Source organism: Miscanthus floridulus, chromosome 15 (genome assembly GCF_019320115.1).
Source record: "Miscanthus floridulus cultivar M001 chromosome 15, ASM1932011v1, whole genome shotgun sequence".
NCBI lineage: Eukaryota > Viridiplantae > Streptophyta > Magnoliopsida > Poales > Poaceae > Miscanthus > Miscanthus floridulus.
Genome location: NC_089594.1, coordinates 7,427,097 through 7,434,540, shown reverse-complemented (window position 1 = coordinate 7,434,540; position 7,444 = coordinate 7,427,097).

Below are 7,444 nucleotides of genomic sequence, written 5' to 3'. Positions count from 1 at the left end.
GCCACCTCGGATGCGCAAAGTTTCTCGGCCTTCAGCCTTTTTCCTTAGCCTGGGTCTTCGCAACCTCAGCCTTGGCTTTTGAAGCCTCCATCTCAACAAGTCGTTTCTTCAAAGTCTCGATCTCAATGCTCTTTGCATCACAATCGGCAGTGACTTTGTTAACCTCCTCCCCGACCAAAGTCATCTTTTCCTCCTTGCCCTTGATCTCATCGAGGAGCTTTCTTTGTGCAAGGACGGTCTGTTGGGCGATGGAACGGCTAATGATCTTGTTCTACAGCGAAAATGTGCCACCACTTTAGAATGAGCAAAATAAAAACAAAGAATACCAAATAACCCCCAAAACATCGACTTAGTGAAACAGATCGATACTTACGCCAATGGCATGATATGAGAGAGCATCCCACAGAGTGTCTTGTGTTGACGGTGAAAATGTCATAAATATACATACTCAAAACACCGTCCACAGCCTCGGAACCAAAGGGACAATATGAGCATATTTTATCAATAACAAGTTCCACCTGTACTTGGATGTATTTTTATGCAGAACATTACAAACTGGAGAACTCTGAGCCTGTGGACCCACCGCAGTGGGGTTGGCCGACCCCCCCCCCCCCCCCAATGGGGCCCACCAGCCCTCACATTTGGCCATGATCCATGTGAAGCTTCCCAAAGTGAATATCCACCCTTGGATTCACTTTGTGTTTTCTCTCAATGGCTCAAGATCAACATACATGAATCCAAGGGCCCACAAGGAAGCAAAACCAACGTGACTACATTTCTACAGCAACCAACCTCCACTATGATCAGTGGGACAAGCTTCTAGAAGGTGGAGCCTCCATGCATCTCAAGCAATCTCCACCCTTGATCAAATGGTGGTTCAAGGTCAGTTCCATCCAAGGGTTGAGGTGAAGGAGCTACTGGATCGCTGACATGGCACCTCCTCCATCTCCACCTATAAATAGAGGCTCTCACCCCCTCTCCATTCATGCTTTCAAGCTCAAGTGAAGAGTACGCGGAGGGGCGGACGGTGCGGCTCTGCGAAGTCCAGTGAGAGCGTATGAGTAACACAGAGTGAAAAAGCAATGGACGAATAGCCTCTCAGCTTCCTTACGGCATGGAGAAGCATGGCGAAGGCCGAATTGCGGCAGCGAGGCGACAGGAACGGCGGAGCGGGTGCGGCGGATCCGGCGGCACTGCGGCGGTTGCTGTGGACTCGAGAGAGGGCGTCTTTGCTGTTGAGAGTAGCAGGGGGCAGCGGCGGGGTCTATCCTCCTATTTAAAGAGGCGCAGGGCGTGGAGCGACGCTCCCACGTCGCGATGAGCGGGGCGGTTTCAGGCCACAACGCCACGCGTCCGAACTCGGAGGGAGGTGGGAGGCGGTGCTGATAGGTGGGTCCGGGCTGTCAGCGAGAGGAGAAGAGAAGGATGGCAACGGCTCGATGCGTCCTCACCCGGCTCGGGCTGGGCTGGCCCAACAGCGGAGAAGGGGAGGAGGGGAGGGAAGAAAGGAGAGCGGGCTGGCGGGGGTTAGGGCCAGCAGGCTGAAAGAAAGGAAGGGAGGGAGGAAAAAAGGAAATCATTTTTCTTTTTATTTTCAGAGGTCTGGACATAAACGCTAGCTGTCAACAGACAAGGGAAATTATACCCACAGATCGAAAGCACACGCACGGCAAGCCAGCGGCAACAACGTAACCGGACGACACTTATTGGACGTAGTGTGTACGCAACGAACAAACTGGTAGCCAGCACTAATACTGGCCGGCCGAACCCGACTGCCAGGATGCAGGTGCAGGCACCGGGGCAGCCGCAGACGTACGTGATGATGCCCCTCCGAATTTTTTACAATTTGATCATTTTTTTAGAAAGTTTATCACAAATAGACGCCTAGCGAAAAGAATTTAGAAAATAGGACCCTTAGCTCGGCGTCAGAGTGACTGGCGCCGAGCTAGGCAGCCAGCGTCTCTGGCGCCAAGCTGCCGGGCATGGTGGATGGCCTGCCAGGGAGCTCGGCTGCCAGTCACTCTGGCGCCGAGCTCGGCGCCACTCACTCCCGTTTTCGCCAAAACTCCTCCCGAAACATAGTGAGATATATATGACTCAGTTAGTTGATTTAGTGATGACCCTGTTTTCACCAAAACTCCTCCCGAAACATTTCTTGCATCTAAAAAAACAGGATGTAATTTAACAAACATTAATCAAAACATCACAAATAAATATCAATGAGAACCATAACTACAATACAACCGATTTCGTTCTAAGAACCGCAAGCATTTAACATTAAACCCTAAACCTAGGGTTTCCCATTTGACGCACAACAACGAACCCATAACATAACTACATGCGCCTAGGTTTGCTAGCTTTTCCACGTATTGGGATCATCCTATAGTTGTATAATACAACTACTGAGGGATAGAATGAAACCCTAACTAATGACGATTCTAATGTTGAAAAATCCGACTAATACATACCGAATCGATGCGAAAAAAATTAGGAGAGGAGCGAGGATACCTTGCTCTCGAAGATCTACGGATCAAATCAAGGTTTCCAAGGTCCAATATGCCGATTCGTGAGGTAGGGTGAAGTGTGGAGAGAGAAAACCCGAGAGGGAGGAGAAAGAAGAGGAAGAATGCTCGAGCAGGGAGGGTGGCCGAGGTTAGATGGCAGGAAACTCGGCGCCAGAGTGACTGGCGCCGAGCTCCCTAGCAGGCCATCCACCACTAGTAGAGAAACGATCTTTGATCCAGCTCGAAATTGGCTTTAGTCCCGGTATTTTTCGCGTCCGGGACTAGAGAGATATTTAGTCCCGGTTTGTAGCTCCAACCGGGACTAAAGGTCCCTGCCCAACGGCTACTGCGCCAGGCTTTTGCTGGAGGGGACCTTTAGTCCCGGTTGGAGCTACCAACCGGGACTAAAGGTTAACTTTTACTCCTGGTTCTTGCCTCCAACCGGGAGTAAAAGTCTACTCCCGGCTGGAGGCTCTGTCCGGGACTAGAAAGGGACCTTTAGTCCCGGTTTCTGTCTCCAACCCGGACTAAAGGTACCCTCCTATATAGCCCTTGTTTCTCCCCGAGCCCGAGCCACTTCGAGCTCAGTGTTCTTGCTTCATCGTCGGCCTCTCTTCTTCCTCATCACCGGTATATCACAAGATTTCTTCCATTCCTCCATCGGTTCTAAAGGTTACCAACTTTATACTCTCGTGTTTCATCAGTAGCTTATTTCATTTTATGGAGTAGATATATATGGTTTTTTTTATGGTAGATTTTTTTTATTTATAAGTCATTTAAGCTCAAAATCACTTTAAAGTTTGCGTATTTGGATGAAGGAAGGTTAAAGTAGTTATTCAAAACTAGTATTGAGCTTTCATTTCTAGCAAGCATAGCACACTTCATGCTTTAGAGATATAGAGAATTTTAGAGTTTTTTTAATTTTATTTGTTTATAAAATGAGAAATTTATATTATATTAAAAATGAGTATAGAGAGTAGATGGCAACTGCTTCTGAGTCCTCGGCCTCTCATCGTGTTACAAAGCGACTGAGGCCGGATCTTCCTCTCATTGCATTGCGGTAAGTGTGAGGAGAAGATTGTGATGGAGTACCGGGTGAGGAAGGAGTGTCCCAACAAGGACCGTATCTTCTACAAGTGTCCAGGATCGCAATGTGAGTTATTTTGTCGCATTTGATGATTATGGTTAATTTATACTTATTTTCATGATGATTGTAATTAAAGTTCTAATTTTTTGTTTTAATTTTCAGTGGGATGGCACTGGATGTTTAGGCTGGTACTAGGGACGAAGAGTATGTTGAACACGTGCAAAACTCTCTTGCACGGGCGGCTACGGCGGCTGATGAGGCAGTGATCCTGTGGAAGAAGCCCATAGATGTTGAACAAACGCATGATCTGTCTGTTTTAGTTGGGATTGGTCGTGAAATCCTTATGCTGCTGAAGTGCATTTTAGCTTTAGTTTTTTTAGTGGTAGTTGGGATTGTCTACATTGTAGCGAGACTTTCATAAATTAATACCTTGTGTGGTGGCATGCATGTCGTATAATTAACTAATTATGTTCTATGTTTTAATATGGTATGTATGTCATGTAATGTAGATGAGCCGGCATTGGATGTACAATGCTGATCGCCGCTCCCATGAGTTCATTGAGGGCGTACATTCTTTCTTACGTGTGGCCGAGGCAAACAAACGCGATGGTTTCATGTGCTACCCATGTGTCATATGTAAGAATTTGAAGGAATATGCTAGCTCAAGGAGTCTTCATTCACACTTGTTGAAGTCAGGTTTCATGCCAAACTATATTTGTTGAACGAAGCACGGAGAAACCGGGGTTGTAATGGAAGAAGGTAAAGAAGAACAATGGGACGATGATGACATTATTGCTAAATATGGTGCCTTCAATGATACTGTAATGGGGGAAGCTGAAGAAGAGGTAGTGGCAGAAGATGAGCCCGCTGATGATCTTGGTCAGGCCATTCGTGACGCACAAAGAGAATGCGAAAGTGAAAAGGAGAAGATCAAGTTCGAGCGCATGCTAGAGGATCACAAGAAATTGCTATACACAACTTGTGATGCGGGACTAGAAAAAGTTGGGTACCACACTGGAATTGCTGCAATGGAAGGCAAAGAATGGTGTATCTGACAAAGGATTTAGGGAGTTACTGAAAATCCAAAAGAAGATGCTTCCAAAGGATAATGAATTGCCCGTCACTACAGTACGAAGCAAAACAGGTAGTCTGCCCTTTGGGATTGGAAATCCAGAAGATACATGCATGTCCTAATGACTGCATCCTCTACCGTGGCGAGGAGTACGAGAAGTTAGATGCATGCCTGGTATGTCATGCATCACGGTATAAGATCAGACGAGATGACCCTGGTGATGTTGAGGGCGAACGTCCCACGAAGAAAATCCCTGCCAAGATTATGTGGTATGCTCCTATAATACCACGCTTGAAACGTTTGTTCAGAAACAAAGACCATGCAAAGTTATTGCGATGGCACAAACAAGACCGTAAGGTAGACAATATGTTGAGACACCCTACTGATGGGTCCCAGTGGAGAGCAATCGATAGACAATTCCCGGAGTTTGCAAATGACGCAAGAAACTTAATGTTTGCTTTAAGTACGGATGGTATGAATCCTTTCGGGGAGCAGAGCAGTAGTCATAGCACTTGGCCTGTTACTCTATGTATCTACAACCTACCTCCCTGGTTATGCATGAAGCGTAAGTTTATTATGATGCCAGTGCTCATCCAAGGCCCAAGGCAACCTGGCAACGACATCGATGTGTACCTGAGGCCACTAGTTGAAGAACTTCTACTTTTGTGGAACAGACCAGGTGTACGTGCGTGGGATGAGCACAAACAGGAGCACTTTGGCCTGCGAGCATTGTTGTTCGTAACAATCAATGATTGGTCTGCTCTAAGTAATCTTTCAGGACAATCAAACAAGGGATATAATGCATGCACACACTGTTTCGATGACATTAAAGGTATATTCTTGAAAAAATGTCGAAAGGTCGTGTACCTTGGCCATCGTCGATTTCTTCCTACGAATCACCCCCTAAGAAAGAAAGGCAAGCATTTTAAAGGTAAGGCAGACCACCAGTCCAAGCCGGGCAACCGAACTGGTGAGGATGTACTCAATATGGTCAAGGATGTGAAAGTAGTATTTGGAAAGGCACATGGCAGCGAACCTATTCCGAACGACGCCGACGGTCACTGCACCCATGTGGAAGAAGAAGTCCATATTTTGGGAGCTACCCTATTGGCAAGTCCTAGAGGTCCTGTAGCGCGATCGACGTGATGCACTTGATGAAGAATCTTTATGTGAACCTGCTAGGCTTCATGAGTGTGTATGGGAAGCCTAAGGACACACTTGAAGCACGACAGGACCTACGATGTTTGAAAGAACTGAGACAACCTACATCCAGAGAAGACAGATGATGGACGCCATTACTTAAGTCCTGCCAGCTACACTCTTAGCAAAGAAGAGAAGGAAATCATGTTTGAATGCCTAGCAAGCATCAAGGTACCATCTGGATTCTCCTCGAATATAAAGGGTATAATAAATGTGCCAGAGAAGACATTTCTAAACTTAAAGTCCCATGACTACCACGTGCTCATGACGCAATTGCTTCCTAGTTGCATTAAGAGGAATTCTACCTCCAAATGTACGTCTAGCCACCGTGAAGCTATGTGCATTCCTCAATGCAATTTCTCAGAAGGCAATCGATCCAATGGATCTAGCTAAACTACAGAATGATGTGGTTCAATGTCTTGTCAGCTTTGAGTTGGTGTTCCCTCCTTCCTTCTTTAATATCATGACACACCTCCTAGTTCACCTAGTCAAGGAGATTAGCATTCTCGGTCCGGTGTTCCTGCACAACATGTTCCCCTTTGAGAGGTTCATGGGAGTCCTAAAGAAATATGTTCACAACCGTGCTCGGCCAGAAGGAAGCATCGCCAAGGGCTATGGAACAGAGGAGGTCATTGAGTTTTGTGTTGACTTTATTCCCGACCTTGACCCGATTGGTGTTCCTGAATCGCGACACGAGGGGAGACTAAGTGGAAAGGGGACACTAGGGAAGAAAACATATATTGGTACGCAGGACAATTATTTTAATAAAGCACACTACACAGTTCTACAAAACTCCTCCTTGGTGGATCCGTATATCGAGACACATAAAGAGTTGCTCCAATCCGAGTTTTCAGGGAAGTCTGAAGCTTGGATTACGCGTCAGCACATGGAAACTTTCAGCGACTGGTTGTGAAAAGAATGTTCAGGGTGATGAGAGTATTGATGAGCAACTGTATTTGTTGGCTAGGCAGCCATCGTGGCATATCCTCACATACAAAGGGTACGAGATAAATGGGAATACATTTTACACAGTAGCCCAAGATAAAAGGAGCACCAACCAAAACAGTGGTGTCCGCATAGATGCCACCGACCCTAGTGGAAATAAGCAAACATATTATGGCCGCATAGAGGAGATATGGGAACTAAACTATGCACCTACTTTTAAGGTACCTTTGTTCAAGTGCCAATGGGTAAAGGCGACTGGAGGCGGGGTAGCAGTCGACAACCAGTATGGAATGGCAACCGTGGACCTCAACAATATTGGGTACAAAGACGAACCGTTCGTCCTTGCCAAGGATGTGAATCAGGTGTTCTATGTCAAGGACAAGTCTACAAAACCGAAGAGAGGGAAAAACAACAACGACCCAATCAATGAGCCAAAGCGCCATATAGTTCTTTCAGGGAAAAGAAACATCGTCAGAATTGAAGACAAGTCAGACATATCAGAAGATTATGAAAAGGATGACCGAATTCCACCCTTCACAGTGAACAAAGACCCAAGCATCCAGCTAAATGATGAGGACACTCCATGGTTATGGCGCGATCATAACCAAGGGATATACGTTAAGAAGAAGTTCACTA